Source organism: Camelina sativa, chromosome 17, assembly GCF_030686135.1.
Source record: "Camelina sativa cultivar CO46 ecotype springtype chromosome 17, ASM3068613v1".
NCBI classification, from domain to species: domain Eukaryota; kingdom Viridiplantae; phylum Streptophyta; class Magnoliopsida; order Brassicales; family Brassicaceae; genus Camelina; species Camelina sativa.
In genome coordinates this window covers 31,809,861-31,837,810 of record NC_141896.1, presented here as the reverse complement: position 1 = coordinate 31,837,810, position 27,950 = coordinate 31,809,861, and the positions used below count along the sequence as shown (strand labels likewise).

The window sequence follows — 27,950 nt, the reverse complement described above, 5'->3', positions numbered from 1 at the left end:
TCATCTTGGTCTGAGCAAAACCTGTTGCCACACTCACAGCACCCGCTGGACCTCCAGCAACACCTGTGAGCACACCGGCCACAACCTTAGGTGTCACACTCTGGTCAACCGACTCACTAACAGCTGGGACTCTGCCCCTACCACGATCACGACCACGACCGCGTCCCTGACCACGCCCGCATCCACGACCAGCAACAACTCTACCCCTAACCATCTGCACTACCCAGAACAGAAAGCTAAGCACACAATTCAAAACCGCACACAAAACACACATCTTACTGTGAAATCTCATTGAAGGCTCGAAGAGGATGATACTAGGACTCAATACCACATACAAATTAACTAACTACTCATAATCAATTCCATCACACCACAACATACATCCAACAACAGGAAAATAGTTCAACCAATTAAATTCCTAAACCGCTCTAAACCATCCACTTAACCATCCTAGAACCGTAAGGGCTCTCATACCAAAACTGAAACAACCTGGCCTGTTTTTTTATTTTATTTATAATAATAAATACAATACATATAATTAAGCATCCCATACTACTTAATTAAATCAACCCAAACCACAACTCATCATTAACCAGCAATAACCAATAAGAACATCGGAAACATACCAATAATACAAAACCAATACATCATCAATACAATAACATTCCTAACTATTCTATCCAGCAACCTAACAAAATTGTAACCAAGTGATAACTCTATAATTTACATGTTTTTAGCTTCCCTTTTGTCCATATTTTGCATTGTTAAACCCTTACCTTAGCATTTTTAGGTCATTAACTGTAGGAATTCGCATTTAGGCCATTTAGGGTGTTGCATTCTTGCAGTTGCATACTTTGGATGAAAACATGTGCTTTAGAGCCTAAAATGGGGGAAAACAAGGACAAATTCGAGCATGTACCCAAAGGAGCCATCGAGCTGGATGAACAGTCTGAACCCCAACACGATTGAGGAGGATCCAAGAGCAGGAAGAACAACCCGAAGATCTACCCGAGGATTAACCCGACCTTATCCTCGTGCACCCCATCGAGTAGACCCTCGGGCAGGACTGGGAAGCTAGGTCAAAGGGGTTTCCATATATAAACCCACCCTCTTCTTCCTCTCGCCCTAGCACGCCGCAGACCCTCAAACCAGAGAGCGAGAGCTTCTGAGAGAGATCTAGAGCGACTCAAACTCTTTTCCACTTTTGTTAGGAATTTTACATATTTTTGTCATTCTTTTAGATTTCTACTCTATACTCTTCTCTTCTACTTTATATTTTAATACAATGCAATTTTTGTTTGTCTTTGTTTCTATGTTTTCTGCAATGATTTCCGAGTAGTGAAGTAAAGTTTCTAGGGATGGGATAGATGATTTTGTGTTCTTGATCGGTTAGGATGTCTTAGTTTGATTGTTTATGTTTTATAAATTCCCTTCTAGATTGGTGTTCTTAATGCTGTCAACAAACCGAGAGGGTGAGATTAGATCTAGGTTGTTTTACCATCGAGAGGTATAGATGAAATGCTTGAATCAACCAATGCTAGAGATTTACTCACTTAGCCTAAGAGATTAGATGAGTAAGGGGTTTATTGACAATAATGAATCGGTTCATATTGCCTGCTTGTTCATGTTTCTCCAACGAGAGTTGGGTAGAGGAGTGATCAAGGTTGATTGTTTCTATCACGAGAGTGTTTTAAAAAGGTTTTAGAGTTTTATTGTCTAGGGAATATTTTCTTGAGGCATGTAAGACATCTGTATCAGTCAGGAACACTTAGGAGTTGATTACCCCATCCTTAGAAGCTTTCGTATTTTAATTGTTTGCATTTTCATTCATCACTCGATCCCTTTCCCGAACAGGTACACGATCACCAGCTTCGAGTAACCCTTCGAGCTGTTCATACTCATCTAGCTTACTCGATCACCCCACCCGATCCTGTACTCGAATGCATGCATCGAGTGCTTAGGTCGAGTGGTTCCTTGTATATATTCTTTTCTTTTATCATTTTAGGATTGTTAGACAAAACCCTTTTATTGCTTGGCTTGACTTGCTTGCTCCTGATTGCATCCTATCTGCTAGCATAACAACCATTTGGATTGATAACCTTTTGTACTACAACTGCATAGAGAATTGATACCCTGGGTGAAAATCCTGTTATCAATTTGGCGTCGTTGCCATTTGGTTAGGATTTCAGCACTTGCTAGATCAAGTTCTCTTATCTACATTTGTTTTTGTGTTTGTTTGTTTTGCATTGCAGGTACAACCCGAGCACCCATCCGACCCGTCACTCGATCACTTGGATCGGGTTGACCTCCGTGTACTCACTCAGTCACCTACTTGTGCATGCACACACGATCCAAGGGTACCCAACACTTGAGTCCTTTCATCGACAACATCAACAGACCAAGGTTACTCCGACAACAACAAGTTCAACAACCGCAACCAGCAACAGTTGAGGAGACAATGAACAATCAGATCGGTCCACCAGCTCATCAAGCACAGACCAACATAGGAGCAGGGGATGCTCCATCTACTCATACTCAAAGGAATGACATTGTGCCACCTGCTGTCCAGAACAACAATTTTGAGATCAAGAGTAGTCTCATCCAGATGATACAAAGCAACAAGTTTCATGGATTGCCAATGGAGGACCCATTGGACCATCTAGATGAGTTTGATAGGCTATGTAGCCTAACCAAGATAAATGGAGTTAGTGAGGAAGGATTCAAACTCCGGCTGTTCCCATTCTCTTTGGGAGACAAAGCACACATCTGGGAGAAATCACTTCCCAAGGAGTCCATCACCACTTGGGAAGCGTGCAAGAAGGCGTTTCTAGCCAAATTCTTCTCCAACTCTAGAACCGCAAGGCTGCGAAATGACATTTCCAGCTTTGTTCAGAAGAATAATGAGACGTTCAGTGAAGCTTGGGAACGTTTCAAGGGATACACTACCAGATGTCCTCATCAAGGCTTCAGCAATGCTTCATTGCTAAGTACACTATACAGAGGAGTGGTCCCTAAGATACGGATGTTGCTGGACACTGCAAGCAATGGTAACTTCCTCAACAATGATGTTGATGAAGGTTGGGACCTAGTGGAGAACTTAGCTCAATCTGATGGGCATTACAATGTGGAGTACAATCGCACTGTGCAATCTACTAGAGAGGAAGATGTCAAGTACAAGAGGGACATGAAAGCCCTCAATGAAGAGCTCAATAAGCTCCTCAACCAGCAGCAGCATGTTCATGCAATCTCAGAGGAAGAGCAGTTTTTACAACAAGATGGGGAGAATACTTAGCTAGAGGATGTGAACTACATCAACATTAAAGGAGGTTACAACAAAGGGTACAACAACTACAAGCCGAATCCGAATCTGTCATACCGTAACCCGAATGTTGCCAATCCTCAAGACTAAATCTACCCATCAGCAGTTCAAGGGAACCAGGTCCAACAGAAGCCTTTTGTCCAATACAATCAAGGTTATGCTCCTAAGCAGCAATACTCTAGCAATTACCACCAACCCATTGCACCACCTGGATTCCAACAAAAATAAGGCCCGTAGAACCAATCCCAAGAAGCTGACCTACGCAGACTAATTCAGCAGATGATTCAAAATCAGGCATCAGCTGCTATGGACACTGCAAAACGGTTTGCGGAGATGAGCAACAAGATTGATTATGGATACAATGACTTGACTGCCAAGTATGATTCGCTCAACACTAAGCTGAGGTACCTTGAGGGCCACCACAACAACCAACCATCTCCAAAGATCAACCATCTTCCAGGTAAAGCTGTTCAGAACCCAAAGGATTATGCCACTGCCCAAGCCATCTTCCTTGATGATGATTATGAGGATTACCTCACTGAGGACAGTGATGTTCAAGATGGGGAGGATATGGATCACTATGGGATAAATGAGGCCAAGTACTACATATCCGAATATGAACCCGAGCCTTCACCCGAGGAGACTGATCGAGTTGATGATCGAGCACTGGTTCGAGAATCACAAATTAAAGAACCACCCGAGGCAGAACCCGATGACTCACCCGATGATGGTAATCGGATGATACATCGAGTAGATGTTCAGATGAGAGATCAACCTCAACTGCCTGTAGCAGCAGAAGGGGAACTAGAGGAAATGTTCAATGCTGCTCTTGACATCCAACTGGAGGCGCTTGCAGAGCGTATGGCCAAGCGTAAAGCTCCACCTCCTAAGCTTTTGCCACCACACAAACTTCAAGAGGAAATCACCAAGGAGACAGCTCAGCTGGAGATTGAGGTTAAGGAAGCTGTCAAGGAGATTGGGTATGAGATTCTCAGAAGTGGAGTGTGCTTAGATCCTGAGCTGCGAATCGAGGAGAAATTGGAGGATCCTAGCTCTTTTACTTTGCCATGCTCGATAGGACTTCAGATTTTCAAAAATTGCTTGTGCGATCTGGGAGCTTCAGTCAACATCATGCCACTGTCAGTTGCCAACAAGATGGGTTTCAACAGTTCTAAACCGAGTAGTCTGTATTTGGTTCTAGCTGATAGAACAATCAGACATCCGATTGGGATCCTAGAAAACTTGCCTCTCAGGATTGGAAAAGTGGAAGTCCCTACTTATTTTATGATCCTGTATATGGATAAAGAACCAGACGATCCATTGATCCTAGGGAGACCATTGCTGGCAACAGTAGGTGCAATGATTGAGGTGAAACAAGGCAAGATCAGAATTGAGCATGGGAAGCATTTCAAGATGGAGTTTGATGTCAAGAAAGTAATTAAAAGGCCAACCATTGATGGTCAAGTCTTTTCCACTAAGACAAAGCAGAGAATAGTCAAGCATCTTGAAGAAGTCAACACTACATTTGCTGTGGAACCTGGACAAGACTTGGAGAATCCATTGAATCAGCCTGATACAGTGGAGAGGATTCCAGAACACCTCCCTCCTAAATCCCATGCTTAAAGAGCATGAAGAGTCAAGCTTAGTGACTTAAAACAAGCTCACTTGGGAGGAAATCCCAAAGGTATCTTTTATTTTATTTTAATTCTTATTTATTTGTTTTATCTTATTTTCTATTTTCGCATATTTACATTTATAAAAAAAAAAGAGACAAGTGAAAAAGGAAATTTTGGGGAATCCGAGGCTCTACCCGAATCCGTACCCGATGCGCCTGATCGTGTTCCTACTCGGGTGGCGAGTGGAGTCCAAATTCCACAAACCCTAGCCCACTCTCGGAGAAGCCCAAGAAGTCAACCCTCCCTATTTAAGGAGCCTAACCCTCACAACTCCATAAGTTCTCTCTAAACCCTAAAAACTCTTTGTCTTCTTATCCATTCTCTCTCAAACTCGAGTGTTCTAAGATTTTTGGGAACTAACCCTATTAATCTCGAGTTTAGCTTTTCTTTCTTTTTAAGGATCTTTCCAAAGGCACCAAGGATGAATACCTACCAAAAGAAGGGAAGCAGATCAACCTCCATCGCTGCAAGAACCGGAAGAGATGCCGTCGAACCTCGCTGATACACAGGTTTTCACCCAGGGTATCAATTCCCTATGTAGTTGTAGTACAAAGGGTTATCAATCCAAATGGTTGTTATGCTAGCAGATAGGATGCAATCAGAAACAAGCAAGTCAAGCCAAGTAATAATGGGGGGTTTTTTCTATCAACCTAAGGTGAACAAAAATAAGAAAACAGAAAGAACAAAAATAAAGAACAACTCGAAGTACCACACGATGCAGGTGATCGAGTACCTGATCGGGTTGGTGGTCGGGTTGATATAAAAACAGTAAACAATCAAAATACGAAAGTTCCTAAGGATGGGGGTAATCGAATCCTAAGTGTTCTAGACCAGGACGGATGCCTTACATGCCTCAAGCAATTATTTCCTAGACAATGAACCTCTAAGACCTTGTCACCACACTTTCGCACTAGCAACAATCAACCTTGAACACAGTACCACACTGTCGCACTAGCAATATGAACAAGCAGGCATTAAGAACGATTCATTATTGTCAGTAGACTTAAACTCATCTGATTTTGTCACTCAGAGCTAAGTAAACCTCTAGCATTGGATAAATCAAGCATTTTATCTACTCCTTTCGGCCTGTAGCATTGTAAACGCCCTAGATCTAATCTCAACCTTTCGGTCTGTTGACAGCATTAAGAACACCAACCTTGAAGGAAATCTATCAATCATCACAATCAACTAAAGCATCCTAACCGATCAAGAACACAAAATCATCTATCCCATCCCTAGAAACTTTACTACACTACTCAGATCTCATTGCAAAGAACATAAACCCATAAATAAATAAAAATTGCATAATCATAAAGATGAGAAAGAGATAAACGTTTTATTAAAAAGAAGCAATAGCAAAATGTAAACAGAATTCAAGTTGAAAGAAGAACAAAAACATGAAAAGAAATGCTAAGAAAAGAGTAGAAGCGGCTTTCGCCTCCTGCTCGCGAAAATAGGGTTAAGAGGGGGTATTTATAAGGAAACATGTTGACCTAGCCACAACAGCGGCCACGTCAGCAGGTATCCGACCATGCTACACGAGGTGGAACTCGAGCTCCCCTTCGGGTGCATGATCGCCGATTGGCTTCATATCACCACCTTTGGAAAGAGAACTCGATATCATATAACTTTGATGAAGAACTCAGGAGATGAATACCAACGTAAAATCTTCATTCGAGTCGATATTTGCAGGTCTCGTCATGAACTCGATCAGGTGCTATGTGGTAATTATCGGGTGGTATGGTCGGGTGCCTCCTTTTTCCTTCTTGATGATTCTGTATAAATCCTATAAATGTAACCAGTTCCTTCCTTGTAATAGCTGTAACTTGTTAACCCTTCTTTTTGCTCTTTTTAGGCTCTAAAGTACCTGTTTTCATCCAAAATATGCAAATACAAAAATGCAACACCCTAAATACTCTAAAAGTTGATTCTTACAGTAAATGACCTAAAACTGTTAAGTTAGAGGTATGAACAATGCAAAATATAGACAAAAAAGGATGCTAAAAACATGTAAATTAGCATGGAAGGGTACGGTTTGAAAGTGGGGACTCATAACCTTAAGATGCTAACCGAAGGATAGTCCTTAAAGATAGTTTAATGGTGCTAAGATCAATCAACATACTTACAAATATTTTTCTATGCTTATTACCATGCATCGATCTAGCTTAACCTCCAACTAAAGATAAGGAACATCTCTTTCACATTCAATTAAGTGTTTGGCGAGTTCTTGCAAATGGAAGGTGAATCAAGCTCAATCGGTTTCAAGGGTAAGGCTTTTTGGTAAATGTGGTTTCAAACAACTTCTTTAGGTGGTTTTCTCTCAAAAAATTGAGTGCTAGACAGTCATGAAAACTATCTAAGACTGAGAACAATTTGGGCATACAAAGCTTAACTCTTGATGATCTACCCTTTTCTCATTTTTTTTTTTTTTTAAACCCCCTAGAATTAAACTACCCGCATCCTTGATTTTAACCCTTTTTTTTTTATTCCCTAAGGTTTAGACTTTAAAACTTTAAATTCCTAGCTCTTTCTCTCTTTTTTTTTTCTTTTTTTTTTTCTTTCTTTGCTAAACTCCTAATATATATATATATATATCTATATATATATATTCTTTTCTTTCTTTCTAGGAGACTATAGCAAGAACTTTTTTTTTTACTTAGAGACTTAGAGCTAATTAATTCTAACCTGGACTTTCTTCTTCTTTTTTTTTTTTTTTTATATTCCATAACCCAACCCCAAATAAACATTCTAACCACCTATCTTTCAAAACCGAATCTATTTGCTAGTTCAAATCTAACTTAGCTAAATCAAGAGGCAGTTCTTTGTCGTTCTCAATACTCTCAAGGTTTCACAACCTATAGCACAATGAAAAAGGCCTCACTCAACAATTCACAACAAGGTTTGAAAGAAAGGTTTGTGTTCATGGGTAGGACAAATGGATCGGGTTAAACGAAAAGATTGGTAAAAAGTGGAGTGCTAACCCGAGTTTTAGAGTCACCATGAGCAAGTATTCAAGTTCCATAAGCAAGACAATTAAAGTTCAAATTAAATCCAATAATATAGAGATGTTCTAATGTTCAAGCAAGTGGAGGAAGCATTCAATCGACACAAAGGGTCTAAGCAAAGATTTTTCATTTTTTTCCAAAGATTGATCTAGCAACAATGAACTGTGACTACGGGCTATAGCTTCAATCCTAAGGTTTCATTTTTAAACAAGGTGGTTTTAATCATTGTCCCCTAAGATGCATATGCAACAATCCTATATGAAACAAACTAGACACAATCCTAATATGTAAATGCAACTACATGAACACTTTTTTTTTTTTTTCCGAAATTTTTCAATTTTTTTGGGTTTTTAATGCACATAAATGCATACTCAAATGAATATAACTAGCATACAAAAATTTGAAATAATAAAAATAAGAAAATAAAACACAATGTTAAATACATTCTAGGACCCTCCCCCAAACTTAAATTACACAGTCCCTGTGTAAATAAAAGTTGGAAAAGAATCCAAGAATCACACAAAATGAATTAAACTAAATGCAATGGTATATACAAGGTTGGGATGAAATTGGTACCTCATGGGTTGGAGAAGAAGGAGGTTGCAGCAACGTCCATGCTTCCCAATGTACATTCAGGCTTGTTCTCAGCTCTAGTGGTTGCTGGATTTGGCTCATCAGTGAGCTCGTTGATGTCTGCGGACCTGTTGCTCGGACCAGCATCCGAGTCATGCATCGGGTAGGGCATCGGGTACCCCATCGGGTTTGGCATCAGATAGGCTCTAGCTCATTCAAATATCCCCTTAACACTTAATGTTTTTTTTTTTTTTTTTTTATTCCTAGAATTCAAAGACACTAAAGAAAAGAAATCAAAACAACAAAAAACTTAAGCCATATTTAGAATGATACCTTTGGGACTTCCTCCCAAGTGAGCTTGTTTAAAGTCACTAAGCTTGACTTTGCATCTTTCTCATGCTTTGGAAGATTTATAGAGAGGAGATGAAGTCCTCTCTATTCCCTGAGATTTCATTTTTCTTCTTTTTCCAGGATCAATGCTAAAAGTTTTATTCCTGATCGTTATATGCAGTCCTTGCTTTGCTTTCTTTGAGGAAGAACCACTGACTTTCCCTTGAAGTTTCTTGATTTTCCCACTGATCTTCTACACTGTAGTTGTTAACTCCCTCACAGAATCCTTGAGAATGTTAGTAGTTTGAAGTGCTGACAACCCATCAGATACGGGATTTCTTGACTCCAGCTGTTGGGGAAGCTTGAAGATTGAATCTGAGCATTCTGGGAGAGCTGGAGTGTGACCCGACCATAGACCCAAACATGAACCCAAACATGGGGTCGTGTTATGGGGTCGTGCTCCCGCTGGAGCTTCCTCATATGCTGCGAAAATCTCTGCTTTTGGCCCATTTACACCCTCAAAGATTACATAATGATTTTCACATAAATCCTCCCCATCTTGAACTGCATTGTCCCCAATGATTGTAATGTTTTCTTCATAGGCAGGTAACTCGCTTAAGTTGATAGCATGGATAGTAGCCAACTCCCTTTGATGGAGTATTGATGTCCCTGGGAGTTGTCCTGAACAAGGAGAAGCAGCCAAGCTTTAAAGGTGATGAATTCTGGAGGTCAAATCTTCAATATTGAGATTATGGGCATTGTTGATGTAGTCCAGTTTGTTGTTCATCTCTGTAAACAGCCTAGTTGTTTCCATAGCTTGATTAGCTTGACCTTGTAGAACTTGCCGAAGCATATTCGTCAGTTCTTGATCTTGAGCAGGGGCCTGCTTGGGATGTTGTGGAGGATAGATTGGGACCATAAACTGCTCATCTTCACAGAAAACATGTACTTGCTCCTGTTGGGTTAGACGGAGTTTATCTAGCTTCTCAAGCTTCTCATTTAAGGCATTTAGTTCCTTCCTATGGCCTTCCTCAGAATCAACACCTCCCTTTAAGCTGAAATCATATTCCTCACTGTAATTTGCATCACATTGAGCAAGATTCTCTACTAATTCCCAACCTTCAGCTACATCTCTATTCATGAAACTTCCATTGGAGGCTGTGTCTAGAAGTATTCGGATACTGTGAATAACACCTCTATACAAAGTACCCAACAAAGATGCATCGTTGAATCCATGGTGTGGGCATTGTCTCTGGTAGCCTTTGAAGCGCTCCCATGGTTCACTGAAAGACTCGCCATTTTGTTGAAGAAATCCGGAAATTTCGTTCCTCAAACATGCAGTCCTTGAACTAGAGAAGAAATTTGCAAGGAAGACCTTCTTACAATCAATCGAAGAGGTGATTTTTCTAGAAGGTAAAGTCTTCTCCAACTGGGCTTTATCTCATAGAGAAAATGGAAACAATCTCAACTTCAAGGCATCCTCACTAACTCCATTTATATTGGTGAGACTACAGAGCCTATCAAACTCATCAAGATGTGCAAGTGGGTCTTCAGTAGGCAGTCCATGAAATCTGTTGCTCTGAACCATTGCGATCAGACTACTCTTGATTGTGAAGGTTGTGTTGTGGACAGCAGGAGGCACTATGATATGATCGTGGCAAGCACGGAGCCAGAGGCTGCAGAGAAACCGGAGATGGTGGGAAGGATCACTCGTTCAAGAGCTAAGGAGATGGCCAAGGAAGCTCATTCACTCATAGTTGACGGGTCATTCAACCTACCGAGGATCCAAGTCTTCAACATATCCACCTTGAAGACTTCACCCGGTAATGATAACTAGATAACTTAGGTGTGAAGTTTGTACTCTTTTTTCCATAGCTGAGTTTTGTCCCAATGGGTTTTCTCAGTATGGTTTTTAATGAGGCAAATGGATCACTACGTCGAGTTATCTAGAAGTCACTACCAATGGGGAATAATGTACTTCGTTACTAATACAGGAGACTTCTGTACTACTACAGGTCACTTAGACGTTTTGCTGTTTTTCTTATTTCCTTTAAACGTCTTGTTGTTTTAATCTGAACTTCCTGTTGTTTGGAGTGTCGAGCCATAGGGTTAATTATAAAACCCCAAAGCTACACCTCTTTGTTCTTTAGCGAAGAAGTATGTTGAACAAGTATTGTTAAACTTTTTCTCTCAATTCAAAATTCTTGAATGCGTTCTTGATTTCTGGGGTTCTATACACTTTGTGATTCAGAAACTCTTCACTTTATTTCAATCCATACAACCACCTAAACATCTATCTCCATCGTATCATTGTTCTATCACTCGATCATCACTATCTCCATCGTATTTGTCACCTACGCACCATCACTATCGGATCTCATCACTAGCCTCTTGTCTTCAGCCTTTCATCAGAGTTCTATCCTAGGGAGATCGTATTATGTGGTATCAGAGCCAACTCTGTGCCAAAGGCTAAGCGATTCTAAACCCTAATCTCTTGTGTTTTTGCTTAATTTCGTTTGTTTAGTTTTAGGGTTTGAATTTTTGTTAATTCGTTTGTGCCTAGATCGAGTTCTGTGAGTTTAGGATTTAGTTTTGTGTTGTCTCGAAATTAGACTGCAATTAGGGTTTAATTATTTCGCAGTTTGTTCATTATAGGGTTTGGGGTTTTTGATTTTTCTTATTGTTGAGTATCTCTTGTTTAAAATTTCGAGTCTTAGAGTTTATTTTCGTTTATCTCATTCAAGGAACAACTTACTGCGAGTTTCTTCTTTAATTTGCATGTACAATGGAGCTCTCTCCAGAAGCTATGGAAGCTTTGAACCAAGCCATATCTAAGCAAATTGCCGAAGCAAATAAGACAATGTCTACTCAGTTTCAGCAACAGATGGAGCAGCTCAGTAACAAGTTTGAGAAGCAAATCAAAGATATAGCTCAAGCAACTAGCGCTTCAGATCAGAGTTCTTCAGACCCGCCTAGTCCTAATGAAGCCCTTCGTTTAGCTAAAGGAAAGGCTCACGTGGGAGCTTCCTCCAAACACACAAGGATCAGAACAGTTCAGTCACCTACTGGGGGAAGAGAGACTTGTTTCAATCAGAGAAGAAACACTCAAGGCACAGAAAGAGAGCATCGCAGAACTGGTAGAGACCCTACACACGCCCACGACGAGCTGAACAAGTAGCTGGGCATCGAATATAGATTGAGTCAGATAGAGATTATTCTGAAGAAGAAGAAGTTTCAGATCATAGTCAAGAAACAATGAGGAGAAACAAAAACAGAGATCATGGTAGGGATTATGATCCTTTGAGGCAGCAGCTGAAGCACCTCAAGATTCAGTATCCTTCTTTTCATGGAACCAATGATCCAGAGACTTATCTAGACTGGGAAAGGAAAATGGAATCTAATTTTCATGTTCAAGGTACTTATGAGTTGAACAAGGTGAAGATAGCCATATCGGAATTCTATGGCTATGCATTGTTGTGGTGGGAGCAGCTGGGACTTACTAGACATCGACAGAGAGAACCTGCTATCAGTACATGGGAACAGCTAGTCACGCAGATGAGAAAGAAGTTTGTTCCTACACACTACCAGAGAGAGATTCTCAACAAGCTTAGGCGTCTCATTCAAGGTACTAAGTCTGTTAGAGACTACTATCGAGAGCTGGAAACGCTTATGATCAGGGCTGATTTAAGAGAAAGTGAAGACATGGTTATGTCAAGGTTCCTTGGAGGATTGAACAGAGAGATTCAAGACAAGGTAGAGTTGCAGAACTATGAAGATGTGCAAGAAATGGTACATAAGGCAGAGCTGATTGAATCGTAGATCAAGAAAAAGGGAGGGAGGTCAACATTTACACCTAACATGTCCAAGCCAAGAGAGTTCAGTAAACCCGCCTTCACCAAGGACAGCAAACCCGCGACAGCCACAGTCAAAGAGAAATTTAAGATCGATTTCAAGCCCAAGAGTAGCGCCTCTACAAGTCATATCAGGTGTTTCAAATGCCAAGGAATGGGGCATTATTCCAGAGACTGTCCTAACAAGAAGATGTTTCTTCTTCAAGAAGGAGGAGAGATTGTGTCAGTAGACAGTTCAGAGAGTGAACCAGAGTCTGAATTCGGTGAAGAAGGTGAACCAGCAGTCATGGGAGAAATGTTAGTAGCACGCAGAGCTTTAAGTGTTCAGATTCATCCAGATGATAGAGGGTAGCGTGAGAACCTATTCCACACCAGGTGTATGGTTCAAGACAAGGTCTGTACCTTGATCGTTGATGGTGGTAGTTGTACTAATGCAGCTAGTGAAGAGATGGTACAGAAGCTTAATCTCAAGACCACTTCACATCCAAGACCTTACCAGCTGCAGTGGTTGAACAACAAGTGAGCTTTAACAGTTTCGCAGCAAGTGATGGTGAAACTAACGATTGGGAAGTATGAGGATGAGCTGCTTTGTGATGTGATTCCAATGAAGTCAAGTCATATCCTTTTGGGAAGACCATGGCAGTTCGACAGAAGAATATTTCATGATGGCTACACCAACAAGCAGTCCTTTGAGTTCAAAGGACGCAAGGTCACTCTTCTACCACTTACACCCAGCGAAATCTACAAGGACCAGCTTCACATGAACCGCAAGGATACAGAGAAAGTGTCTCACAGCCTGTACATCAATCACAGCGAGTTCAACAAGTTATTTGATCCAGAGATGACCACATTCATGTTTGTGTATAAGGAGACACTCACCAGTACTAAGTCAGCAGAAGAGCTTCCACGCGAGATGATAGAGATTATAGAGGAGTACAAGGATGTATTTCCAGAAGAGATTCCTCCAGGTTTGCCGCCAATACGTGGGATAGAGCATCAGATCGATTTGGTACCAGGTTCAGCACTACCGAACAGACCCGCTGACAGAACTAATCCAGTAGAGACCAAAGAGCTTCAGAAGCAAGTAGAAGAGCTGATGGGCAAGGGACATATCCGAGAGAGTCTCAGTCCATGTGCAGTACCAGTTTTGCTTGTACCATAGAAAGATGGTTCATGGAGGATGTGTGTTGTTGCAGAGCTATTAACAACATTACAGTGAAGTACAGACATCTGATTCCAAGATTAGATGACATGCTGGACGAGTTATGTGGTTCAACAGTCTTCTCAAAGATAGATTTGAAGAGTGGGTATCATCAGATCAGAATGAAGGAAGGAGATGAATGGAAAACAGCTTTCAAGACCAAGCAAGGGCTCTACGAATGGCTAGTCATGCCGTTTGGTCTCACAAATGCTCCAAGCACCTTCATGCGTTTAATGAATCATGCTCTCAGACCTTTCATAGGCATCTTCGTGGTTGTGTACTTCGACGACATACTCATATACAGCAAAGGTCTAGAAGAACACTTAGAACACATCCGCCAAGTTCTAAATGTTCTTCGTTCTCAATCCCTCTTTGCTAATTTTTCTAAATGTTCATTCTGTACTACTGAGGTTGTTTTTCTAGGCTTTGTTGTTAGTGCAGAAAGAGTTAGAGTGGACGATGAGAAGGTCAAGGCTATTAAGGAGTGGCCAACACCCAAAAACGTGGCAGAAGTCAGGAGCTTTCATGGTTTAGCCGGGTTCTACAGGCGATTTGTCCAAGACTTCAGTACTATTGCAGCGCCACTTACAGAAGTTGTCAAGAAGGATGTAGGATTCAGATGGGAGGAAGCACAAGAGAAGGCGTTTTCAACCTTAAAAGAGAAGCTTATCAGTGCCCCTATTCTTTTACTTCCTGACTTTATGAAAACTTTTGAGATTGAATGTGATGCCTCCGGAGTGGGTATAGGTGCTGTTTTGATGCAGGATAGGAAACCAGTAGCTTACTTCAGTGAAAAGCTAGGAGGATCGACGTTGAACTATCCTACATATGACAAGGATCTGTATGCTTTGGTTTGGGCTCTTCAAACGTGGCAGCATTACCTGTGGCCCAAGGAGTTCGTTATTCACACTGATCATGAGTCCCTGAAGCATCTCAAAGGACAACAGAAGCTCAACAAGAGACATGCCAGATGGATGGAGTTCATTGAGACTTTTCCCTACACGGTTAAGTAAAAGAAAGGTAAGGATAATGTAGTGGCAGATGCATTATCTAGAAGGTACACTCTCGTTTCTACTTTGTCTTCTAAGCTAGAAGGTTTTGATGAGATAGTAGAACTTTATGGGACTGACATCGATTTTGCTGAGAGCTATGGCAAATGCCATAAGTTTGCTTTTGAAAACTATTATAGGCAGGATGGATATCTGTTCTTTAAGGATCGATTGTGCATACCAAGAGGATCCATGAGAGAGCTGCTGATCAGAGAAGCTCACGGAGGTGGACTATAGCTGGACATTTTGGAGTGTCAAAGACTCTACTTGGACTGCAAGAACACTTTTATTGGCCTCAAATGAAGAAAGACGTTGAGAAGGTTTGTTCTAGGTGCCATATCTGCAAAATGGCGAAGGGTAAGGTACAGCCCCACGGTTTGTACACTCCTCTCCCTATCCCTTCTCAACCTTGGACTCATATTTCTATGGATTTTGTTCTTGGCTTACCTCGAACCAGAAATGGTAGAGATTCATTTTTTGTTGTGGTTGACAGGTTTAGCAAGATGGCTCACTTCATTGCAAGTCACAAGACGGACGATGCTGTTATTGTAGCTAACTTGTTTTTCAGGGAAGTAGTACGTCTACATGGAATGCCTCAAGTAATCGTCTCAGACCGAGATACAAAGTTTCTAGGACACTTCTGGAGGACGTTATGGGCTAAGCTAGGAACCAAGCTATCATTCTCAACCACATGTCACCCCCAAACAGATGGGCAAACCGAAGTGGTGAACAGGACGCTATCTACACTCCTCAGGACCTTAGTGAGAAACAATCTCAAATCATGGGAAGAATGTCTACCACATGTTGAGTTTGCATATAATCACGCTAAGCATTCTGCTACTCTATTTTCTCCTTTTGAAATTGTTTATGGTTTTAATCCACAATCACCTCTAGACTTGATTCCTTTACCTTTAAGTGTGAAGTGTAGCTTTGATGGCAAAGAAAAGGCTGAACATGTGAGGAGAATACATGCTAAAGCTAAGGAGAACATAGAGAAAAGGACCAAGCAATACGAGAAGCATGCGAACAAGGGCAGAAAGGAGCTCGTTTTCGAAGAAGGAGACTTAGTGTGGATTCACTTACGCAAGGATAGGTTCCCAGAAGAGAGGAAGAGCAAGCTTCTACCACGAACTGATGGTCCATTTGAAGTCATCAAGAAGATCAACAACAACGCCTACCGAATTGATCTTCAAGGTAAGTATACCATATCGTCAACATTCAATGTTTCTGACTTGCTCCCTTACTATGCAGATTTTGATTTGAGGACAAATCCTTTTGAAGAGGGGGAGGATGATATGATCGTGGCAAGCACAGAGCCAGAGGCTGCAGAGAAACCGGAGATGGTGGGAAGGATCAATCTTTCAATTGCTAAGGAGATGGCCAAGGAAGCTCATTCACTCATAGTTGACGGGTCATTCAACCTACCGAGGATCCAAGTCTTCAACATATCCACCTTGAAGACTTCACCCGGTAATGATAACTAGATAACTTAGGTGTGAAGTTTGTACTCTTTTTCCCATAGCTGAGTTTTGTCCCAATGGGTTTTCTCAGTATGGTTTTTAATGAGACAAATGGATCACTACGTCGAGTTATCTAGAAGTCATTACCAATGGGGAATAATGTACTTCTGTACTAATACAGGAGACTTCTGTACTACTACAGGTCACTTAGACGTTTTGCTGTTTTTCTTATTTCCTTTAAACGTCTTGTTGTTTTATTCTGAACTTCCTGTTGTTTGGAGTGTCGAGCCCTAGGGTTAATTATAAAACCCTAAAGCTACGCCTCTTTGTTCTTTAGCGAAGAAGAATGTTGAACAAGTATTGTTAACTTTTTCTCTCAATTCAAAATTCTTGAATGCGTTCTTGATTTCTGGGTTTTTATACACTTTATGTTTCAGAAACTCTTCACTTTATTTCAATCCATACAACCACTTAAACATCTATCTCCATCATATCATTGTTCTATCACTCGATCATCACTATCTCCATCGTATTTGTCACTTACGCACCATCACCATCGGATCTCATCACTAGCCTCTTGTCTTCAGCCTTTCATCAGAGTTCTATCCTAGGGAGATCGTATTACACTATCCCATACCTCTGAGTATAAGTAGTGAGAGCATCACTATCACCAATCTTCCTTCTCCTTAGAAGTTCAGTTTGATCCTGTAGGTTTTCCATTCCCACTTCTTCCTGTTCTACCCTGATACCGTCCTTTGATGTCTTGGTTCTCCTGGCAAACGGTTGGTGTATACAAGTACCCGATCAAGAATCCGAAAGGTCACTCGAGCAGGTGCTCGGGTAGACAGGTTCGGGTAGGGGTTCAGGTGGGGGATCGGGTAAGGGTTCGGGTGGTGGATTGGGTACGGGTTCGCGTAGGTTCACCTGAGATCCAAAAGAGACAAGCAAACAGTCTTTACCGAGAAAATAAGAAAAAGAACTTGATCTAGCAAGTTCTGATATCCTAAATGTAACAAGAAACAATCAAATGGCAACATCGCCAAATTGATAGACAGGTTTTCACCCAGGGTATCAATTCCCTATGTAGTTGTAGTACAAAGGGTTATCAATCCAAATGGTTGTTATGCCAGATAGGATGCAATCAGAAACAAGCAAGTCAAACCAAGTAATAATGGGGGTTTTGTCTATCAACCTAAGGTGAACAAAAATAAGAAAACAGAAAGAACAAAAATAAAGAACAACTCGAAGTACCACACAATGCAGGTGATCGAGTACCTGATCGGGTTGGTGGTCGGGTTGATATAAAAACAGTAAACAATCAAAATACGAAAGTTCCTAAGGATGGGGGTAATCGAATCCTAAGTGTTCTAGACCAGTACGGATGCCTTACATGCCTCAAGCAATTATTTCCTAGACAATGAACCTCTAAGACCTTGTCACCACACTTTCACACTAGCAACAATCAACCTTGAACACACTACCACACTGTCGCACTAGCAATATGAACAAGCTGGCATTAAGCACGATTCATTATTGTCAGTAGACTTAAACTCATCTGATTTTGTCACTCAGAGCTAAGTAAACCTCTATCATTTGCTAAATCAAGCATTTTATCTACTCCTTTCGGCCTGTAGCATTGTAAACGCCCTAGATCTAATCTCAACCTTTCGGTCTGTTGACAGCATTAAGAACACCAACCTAGAAGGAAATCTATCAATCATCACAATCAACTAAAGCATCCTAACCGATCAAGAACACAAAATCATCTATCCCATCCCTAGAAACTTTACTACACTACTCAGATCTCATTGCAAAGAACATAAACCCAGAAATAAATAAAAATTGCATAATTATAAAGATGAGAAAGAGATAAACGTTTTATTTAAAAGAAGCAATAGCAAAATGTAAACAGAATTCAAGTTGAAAGAAGAACAAAAACATGAAAAGAAATGCTAAGAAAAGAGTAGAAGCGGCTTTCGCCTCCTGCTCGCGAAAATAGGGTTAAGAGGGGGTATTTATAAGGAAACAGGTTGACCTAGACACGACAGCAGCCACGTCAGCAGGTATCCGACCATGTTACACGAGGTGGAACTCGAGCTCCCCTTAGGGTGCATGATCGGATAGGTGATCGGGTGGTTCCATTCTTCGATCTGGATGTATATATGCTTACTAAAACAGGAATAACTCTTGAACAGCACATCCGATTGGCTTCAGTCATCTTTGGCTTTATGGAATGAGACTGAACTGATCTCATATCTTCATCTGATTCAATTGGCTCATCCGAAAGAAAGAACACCACCTTTGGAAAGAGAACTCGATATCCTATAACTTTGATGAAGAACTCAGAAGCTGAATCCCAACGTAAAATCTTCATTCGAGTCGATATTTGCAGGTCTCGTCATGAACTCGACCACATGCTATGTGGTAATTATTGGGTGGTATGGTCGGGTGCTTCCTTTTTCCTTCTTGATGATTTTGTATAAACCCTATAAATGTAACCAGTTCCTTCCTTGTAATAGCTGTAACTTGTTAACCCTTCTTTTTGCTCTTTTTAGGCTATAAAGTACCTGTTTTCATCCAAAATATGCAAATGCAAAAATACAACACCCTAAATGCTCTAAAAGTTGATTCTTACAGTAAATGACCTAAAAAGGCTAAGTTAGAGGTAGGAACAATGCAAAATATGGACAAAAAAAGATGCTAAAAACATGTAAATTAAAGTGTTATCACTCGCGTATCCCAAGGAAGAGGAGACATTCCGCATTCCCAACCGCTGGCTGGACGTTTCGCTTCTCCAACCCGATGCTCAACCCGATCCGTCGCCCGATCCGGTGCTCGAGCAACCGATCGAGCAGACCCCAGAGTTCGCTCACTAAGCCCGGTGGCGAGTGCTGTTCGCCGATCTCCTCGACGTAGGGACCTGTCTACATCCAAGAGAACTGTTACCGACCCTATGGAGGTCGATTCTGATGCTGGCGGAGGTGAGCCAGAGGAGATCCAAATGTCGCGGCTAAGGGGCAGAGCTGCGGTTGCAAGAGGAAAGAGACCAGCCTCTGAAAGGGCTGAGAAGGTAGCTGAGAGAGCAGCTGAGGAAGAGGATCAAGACACAGAGGAGGAGAACCGTGAGCGAGAGGAGGAGCAGAGAGAACGCACACGCCAGGCTTCGCGGAGGCTGAAGCAGAAAGAAGTGGAGAATCCATCAAAGCTCTTCAAGGTTTTCCACAAGATGAGTTTCGTCGGTACCCACTACCCTCACCGAGAAACGATGAAGCAGTTGGGCATCGCTAGAGATGTCGAGTTCCTGTTCAACATGTGCCACCTGGGCCATATGATGCGATCCCACCTTGAAGCTTATGAGGAGGGGACGGTTCACTTTCTCTAAACACTACGGTTGCACTACTTTGAGGATCACCCAACCCTACTACCCGATGGGGGATCGGGTTTATCAACTTCTCCGTGCGAAACAAGGAGTACCGGCTTACTTTCAAGGAGATGGAGAAGCTGTATGGTTTCAAGGCTGGGAGTGGAGAAGGCATGGAGGTGCGCAAGGAGGAGATGAAGTCCCTATGGCTGACAATAGGCGAAAAGCTCCCTTACAAGTCTACAAGCTCCAAATCCGCTCAAATAAGGATTCCTGTTTTGAGGTACTTTCACAAGTCCCTTGCTTGCACTCTTTTTGCTAGAAAGGAGACTGGAAATGTGAATGACCATGAGCTCCAGCTGCTAGACATTGCCTTGTGTGGAGTGTTAGACAATGCTAGGGATGGTACACCGCTAGTAGGAGATGTTGCAGACACTATTATGGTCTTTGTGCTGCTCGATCAGTTCCTCTACCTAAAGTCTTGAGCGATGAAAACTGAGAGAAGAGAGGGAGCCGGAGAGATCTCCATAGGAGGACTGGTTACACCAATTTTGGTGGCTTGCGATGTGCTTTTGAAAGGAGTGGTACATGATCCGAGATGGCTGGACGTCGAGTACTTGACACTAGCGAGATATTTGGCTTATAAGAAGCCAAACGACATGCTGCTCTTCAAGTTTGTCTATTCAACTGCCGGAGCCGCCCAAATGATCCTGCCCAATGTAGTGTGCACCAAGGTCCGGCTGGTGGACAACATCGACTTTACACCACCTCTGGAGGAGCTGTACAACCCGGAGGAGGAGTCCGAAGCTGAAGAGAGAGAGCCGACTTGGCAAGAACAGGGAGACAACTCGGAAGATTATGACTTTGAGGAGTATGTCTGCTCATAGAAGCAGCCTGTTGGGGTGAGGGAAGCTCACAAGCGGATCAGATGGCTAAAGAGGATGAACAAGTTTCTGGTTAGGAAGGTGAAGGATCTTATCGGCTCAGTGAAGGTGATGGGAGGTCAGATAAAGGAGCTACAAGACAAGGCAAGCTGTGCCTCAGCTCCCACCTTGGCATATGCACCCACAAGGATGGGGAGAAGCGGACCACTAGGAGGAATTCGAGGACTGAAACCTCTAGAGCCTCACAGAGCATCATCTTACGAGCCCCAGCCAGAGGAGGATGTCACAAGACCCGACAGATCGCGGAGAAGCCACTCAGACGCCTAACCCGATGGGGTACACGATGCCTTACCCGATTTACCCATCGAGTACCTATTAGGGTTAGCAATCGGGGCCTTTCCCTCCGACATATCAAATGCCTTATCCGATGCCGTATTCGATGCACCCTGCGAGTGGCTATACGGGTGATCACTCCGGACCTCTCCCGCCATACCCGTCATACTACCCGATGCCCTACCCGATGAGCTACGCGATGGCATACCCGATAACCCCTCGGATGCTGGTCCGAGCAAGTCGTCCGCGCATATCACCGAGCTCTCTAATGAGCAAATCCCAGCACCTGCTGAAGCCGGTAACGACCCTGGCTACAAATTGGCGACTATTGAGTCTGCTACAACCTCCTTCTTCACCAACCCATGAGGTACCACATTCATCCAACCTTTGTAAATAACATTGCATTTAGTTTTATTTCATTTTGTGTGATTCTTGGATTCTTTCTCAGGCTTTTACTACACAGAAACTTTGTAATTTAAGTTTGGGGGAGGGTCCTAGAATGTATATAACATTGTGTTTTATTTTCTTATTTTCTTATTTCAAATTTTTGCATGCTAGTTTATTCATTTGAGTCTGCATCTATGTGCATTGAAAAAACACAAAAAATTTGAAAAAAAAAAAAAAAAAAAGAGTGTTCATGTAGTTGCATTTACATATTAGGATTGAGTCTAGTTTGCTTCATATAGGATTGTTGCATATGCATCTTAGGGGACAATGATTAAAACCACCTTTTTAAAAATCAAACCTTAGGATTGAAGCTATAGCCCTTAATCATAGTTCATTGTTGCTAGATCAATCTTTGGAAAAAAATGAAAAATATTTGTTTAGAACCTTGTGTCTTTTGAATGCTTCCTCCACTTGCTTGAACATTGCATCATCTCTATGTTATTGGACTTAATTTGAACTTAAATTGTCTTGCTCATGGAATTTGAATACTTGCTCATGATAACTCTAAACTCGGGTTAACACTCCATTTTTGCCAATCTTTTCGTTTAACCCGATTTGTTTTTCCCTACCCTTGAACCCAAACCTTTCTTTCCAACCTTGTTGTTAATTGTTGAGTGAGGCCTTTTCATTGTGCTATAGGTTGTGAAACCTTGAGAGTATTGAGAACGACAAAAAGCTGGCTCTTAATTTAGCTAAGTTAGAATCATTTGGACTAGCTAATAGAATTGGTTTTGTAAGATAGGTGGTTAGCATATTTATTTGGGTTGGGTTGACGAATAAAAAAAGAAAAGAAGTACCTAAGGTTCAGTTCAATTAGCTCTAAGTCTCTAAGTAAAAAAAGAGAAAAAGATCTTGCTATAGTCTCCTAGAAAGAAAAAAAATAAATATATATATATATATATATATACATATTCAGAGTTTAGCAAAGAAAGAAAAAAAAAAAAAAGAGCTAGATGTTTAAAGTTTAAACCTTAGGGATTTGATGTTCATATATTTTACCTTGTTTTCCTTAGTATTTTCACCTCTTTTGCATCATTTGCTATCTAGTTTAGCCATTATTGCATAGCTTTTAGGACTGTTCATGCATTAGAGTATAGTTGCATTGCATTTGCATATTTTCTTGCATAAACAGGTGATTTTGGAGCCTAAGAAGCATGACAGCAATGCTGATGAGAAGTGAAGCTATAAAGAGAAGAAAGCAAGGGAGTCAGAGCTGAAGAATCAAGGTTCGGAGTTCCACTCGACCGCCCACTCGACCAGACACTCGACCGTGTGTGGAGATGGACTCGACCGGATGGAAAAAGCAGAAGAGAGGTCAACTCGACCGGTCACTCGACCGAGCCGCCTAGCTATTTTGTTTTTTAGTATTTTTAGGGCTTCCACTACTTTTTCTATATAAAGCCTTGTACCCTGCAGCCACCAAGGAGAGCCACCTTTGAGAAAATCTAAAAACCTAGTATTTACCCTTTTGGGAATTTATGCTTTTTGCTTTTGACATTTCTTAGATCCTTTATCTACTTTTGAAGAGAAAACAAGAGATTTCTTGATACTTGCTTGTTCAATAACTTTCAAAGTATTAAGAATTCGAGTTTGATTCCTTCTTCAATATTGTAGATCTTTGCTTTATTTTCTAATGATGCAAGTTTCGTCATTTTCTGAGTTTATGATTTCATTGATCATGTTTAGCATTTGTGAGTAGTGGCTTAGGATCTTAAGGGTGGTTTAGGCTGGATTTTGGTTATGGTTTGTTTAGCTAGGTCAACCTTGTTTGTTAAAGATCTCTTCTAGGCTAGATATGGTCTATGCTGACCTTATAACCGAGAGGGTAGGGTTTGATTTTAAGCTTCTTAGCATCACACCAATGTCTAGGTTGCTAGATAAAGCTAGATCTAGAGATTATCATTAAACATGCTAAGAGATTAGATGTTTTGTTTGATTTTTGACATAAATGATCTGTTGTTTAATGCTTGCTTTTATATGATCTTTGCTATGTGAGAACTAGTTTAGAAATATATTTGCTTGATTGTTTTTGCCATGAGAGTGGATTAACATGTTCTAGGAGATCATTGTCTAGAGATTAGCTCATGTTGTTTGAGATTTGTTGACCAAGTTAGATGACCATAATCCAAAGTCCAGCCCATGAATCCATCCTTAGGACCTTCCTTATCTATTGATTTATCCGATCGAGTGCTTGCGAGCTCACCCCAGAGTATCTTGTTTATGCTTTGTGTTTGTCCTGTCTCATTTCCTGTTTCATTTTAGTTTCATTCCTGTTGCATTTGCTTAGTTTTCTATTTGATCCTATTCATTACTTGTCCTGCATTGCTATAGTTTTTGTTTCTGTTTCATTACATCACTGCTTAGATCATCTTGTTCTCTTGCATTTAGCATCTAGTCTTAGTAGCTTTTACTTTCTGCATTTTATATTCATCATTAGGTTGTTAGTGACAAACATCCTTGATAATTGGCTTAACTTAGACAAATATTCACATCCTGATTGCTTGCATAACACTCATTAGGATTGATATCTCTTATACTACAACATCATAAGGGAAATTGAAACTCCTTGCATTCCACCTGTTCATCATCACATCATCTCATTCATCATCATTCAACTACCATAAAAACCAAGTTTCAATTTGGCGCCATTGCCCATTTGAGTGTGTTTTGTGACATTTAGGATTTCTATTAGTCTAAGATTAAGTTCCTTTTTCCCCTTGTTCGATACTAATCTTGATTCTTCATCTGCTTGTCTGTGTTGAGTTTCAGGTACAAACTCGACCACTACTCGATCGAGTACTCTATCGATTCACGGCCCAAATACAATTGGACGTCTCATCTCAGTCAACTCGACCACCCACTCGAGCCTGCGCTCGACCGAGTGTCTGTCCGAGTCTGTACTCGAGTCTGTTGATGCAAAAAAGGTCCAAGGGCCATCACAATCTTCAAAGGCTCCTTGATCACATCAACCGACCACCAAGGGACCTGAGACAGCAGAGAACAAGAATCTATCAAGAACAAGAACAACAGTTGCTAATGGAGCAACAAGCTAATGAAGTTCAAAGGCCAAGGCACATTGGTGCTGGAGATGCACCAAACACACATAACCAAAGAGCTGGTATTGTGCCTCCTGCAGTTGCCAACAACAACTATGAGAGCAAGAGTGGATTGATCTCTATGATTCAAGCAGATAAGTTCCATCGTTTGCCAATGGAAGATCCCCTAGACCACCTTGATGAGTTTGATAGGATATGTGGTCTCACCAAGATCAATGGTGTTAGTGAAGATGGCTTCAAGCTTAGGCTGTTTCCTTTCTCACTTGGAGACAAAGCTCATCTATGGGAGAAGACACTTCCAACTGGAGCAATCACCACATGGGATGCTTGTAAGAAGGCTTTTCTAGCCAAGTTCTTCTCCAATGCAAGAACTGTAAGGTTGAGGAATGAGATTTCTGGTTTTGCACAAAGGAATAATGAGAGCTTTTGTGAGGCATGGGAGAGATTCAAAGGCTTCCAAACTCAGTGTCCTCACCATGGCTTCAGCAATGAGTCTTTGCTCAGCACCTTGTATAGAGGAGTTCTCCCCAAGATAAGGATGCTTCTTGATACAGCCTCCAATGGTAACTTCCTCAACAAAAATGTGGTAGAAGGCTGGGAGTTGGTTGAGAATCTAGCTCAGTTAGATGGCAACTATAATGATGACTATGACAGAACAGTAAGGCTCACCTCCAATGATCAAGAGGAGAAGTACAAGAAAGACTTGAAGATGGTCAATGAGAAGCTAGACAAGATCCTCCTTAGCAACCAAAAGACCAATTTTATTGGTGAAGAAGACTGTCAAGTTCAAGAAGGGGAGAGAGAATTTGCTGAGCTCTGCTATATGCAGAACCAAGGAGGATTCAAAGGTTACAACAAAGGAGGATTCAAGAACAACAATCTCTCCTATAGAAGCAACAATGTAGCCAATCCTCAAGATCAAGTCTATCCACCTCAACAGCCTCAACAGCAAAACAACTATGCACCCAAGCAACAATATCAAGTGTTCCAGCCTCAATTGTGTCCCCCTCCAGCGTTTAAGAGCAATGATGCAAAAACTGTTGATTGGGCAAGCCAATGGAAAGATTGAGGAGGCAAAACAGTTTGCTGAGTTGAACCAAAGGCTAACATCCCAGTATAATGATCTCAACATGAAGTTTGAAGGTCTAAACTCTAGAGTGAAGTATATGGAGAGCAATATTGCTTCTACTTCAGCTCTAGAGCCTAATCAACTCCCTGGAAAAGCTGTTCAAAACCCAAGGGAGTTCACTGCAAAAGCCATTCTTATCCATGAGGAAGCTGTCACTGAGGACACTGAAGTTCAAGCTGGGGGGAATTCATCATTTATTGAAGCCCAGAGTGAAGATTGTGCACAGCAGACTGAATCCGCTAAAGCACTCGACCAGGTACTCGAGCCTGCACTCGACCGAGTGCCTGATCGAGTGGTCGATCGAGCTGAAGAATCTGAAGCTATCAAGCCTGCTAAGTACATTCCTCCTGCTTACAAACCGCCTCTACCATTCCCAGGATGTTTCAAGGCTCAGAAGCTGAAGGAACTAAGGGAAATCATTGAGAAAAAAGAAATGATGGCTTTGCAACAAGAGGAAGTGAAGGTTTTGAAGGAAGAGGTTGTCATTGAGAAGAAAGAGGAAGTGATGGCCATACAAGAGGTTATCATTGCTTACCAAGAAGAAGAGAGAGGGCCTGCTTTGGAACAGTATGCTCCATACCCTCTCTATCAGAATATGCTACTTGAGATGTCAAAGCAGAAAGCTCAGAATCAAGACAAGAAGGATCTTAAAGAGATTGAGGGAGTTATCATCCCAACTAAACTTGAAGATCCAGGTCCATTCTATCTGCCTTGCTCATTTAGCTATCTTCACTACAACCAGTGCTTATGTGACTTGGGAGCATCTATCAGTGTAATGCCTTACTCTATAGCACAAAAGGTTGGGCACACTAAATTCAAGTCCACCAACCTTCACATATGTCTAGCTGATGGATCAAACAAGGATGTGGTTGGTAAGTTTGAAAACCTTCCAGTCAAGATAGGAAAGGCAAGAATTCCTACAGACTTTGTGGTTATATAGATGGATAAGGAGCTTGAAGACCCTATCATTCTAGGGAGGCCATTCTTAGCCACTGTTGGAGCTGTTATAGATGTCAAGGAAGATCTTGTAACCTTGAACATAGCTGAGGGTTTAACCATGAAGTTTGACATCTATAACCCAACCAACCTGCCTACCATTGATGATCAACCTTTTACTATCAAGGACAAAGGTGGTCATGAAGTCTCAAGTGAAGTGGCAACTCCAAAGGCTAAGCTCTCTCCTCATGAGGAATCAGTGGAAAAGCTCAAGGGTTCAGTTCAAGAGTTGACTGATCTGGTGAAGGATCTCCAAGTTAAGCTTAACAAGAGGTCTTTGAAGAAGGCAAGACCAAGGCTCAAGATGAAGAAGAAACAAGGGTTATGTGTTTAGGGTGAAGTGATCAAGGGTCAACTTCACAGTGATCAAAAAGTGCCAGGGAGGATTTCATCACCTCCTTGGTATCTAAACCAAGCCTGAAAAGGCATCAAAAGTCAAGCTAAGTGACTTTAAACAAGCTCACTAGGGAGGAAGTCCCTAAGGTATCTCTGTATATATTGATTAGGATTTTTGGTATTTTGATTTTTGTTTTGGTGTTTTCATGGTCAGGAAAGAAAGGGAGTCCAAACAGAGGAAGAAATGAAGACTCGCGCATCAACTCGACCCACCCACTCGACCGAGCACTCGACCGAGCACTCGACCGAGTACCTGTCGATGGCCATAGTCGAGTTGCCCCAGTCTCCTTCTCCAAGTCAATCACAAGACCCCCACTACACTTATGAGAGCATGAATGAGGATGTGGATAGCTTCTTCCACAATCCATGAGGTAACACTATCACCTTCCTTTGTAAATATCATTGCATATCTAGTTTCAATTTGTTTTTAGTCTTGAATCTTCTTCCAAATTTCTCTTACACAAGGGATTGTGTAATTTAAGTTTGGGGGAGGGTTTGAGCTAGTATTTGATGTTGTGTTTTGTTTCCTTATTTCAAATTTTTAGCATTATCATGTTAGTATTTGCATTGCATCTAAGGCGTAGAAAAAACCTAAAAATTTGAAAATTTTTGCAAAAATCTTCATAAAAAAAGAGTGTTCATGTAGTTAGCATTGCATAATTAGGATCTTGTTTAGCATGTTTCATGTAGGACTATTCAATATTTGCATTAGGGATCTATGATGAGTTTTGCCTTGTTAGCTTGTTTAATTCACTAAACTAGGATCAATGCCCAAGTTAATAGTACTTTGATGCTAGTTGAGTAGTTAGAAGCATAAGATTGAACCAAGCCTTGAATTCCTGCATTGCATTTGGTCTAAATTGAAGCATTTTGTGATTTGATAC

At 41.3% G+C, this 27,950-nt stretch overlaps 3 non-coding genes across 3 annotated transcripts; 1 reads left to right on the top strand and 2 right to left on the bottom strand.

Annotated features, from left to right (window-relative positions):
* Positions 1 to 2,860: 2,860 nt before the first annotated feature.
* Positions 2,861 to 2,967, bottom strand: LOC147924582 (small nucleolar RNA R71). Its single transcript, XR_015587827.1, has one exon. It is a non-coding gene; the product is annotated as a small nucleolar RNA R71 (small nucleolar RNA).
* Positions 2,968 to 10,132: 7,165 nt separating this feature from the next.
* On the top strand, positions 10,133 to 10,239 carry LOC147924581 (small nucleolar RNA R71). Its single transcript, XR_015587925.1, has one exon. It is a non-coding gene; the product is annotated as a small nucleolar RNA R71 (small nucleolar RNA).
* Positions 10,240 to 24,921: 14,682 nt separating this feature from the next.
* Positions 24,922 to 25,028, bottom strand: LOC147924580 (small nucleolar RNA R71). The gene has a single exon (XR_015587828.1). It is a non-coding gene; the product is annotated as a small nucleolar RNA R71 (small nucleolar RNA).
* Positions 25,029 to 27,950: the final 2,922 nt, after the last annotated feature.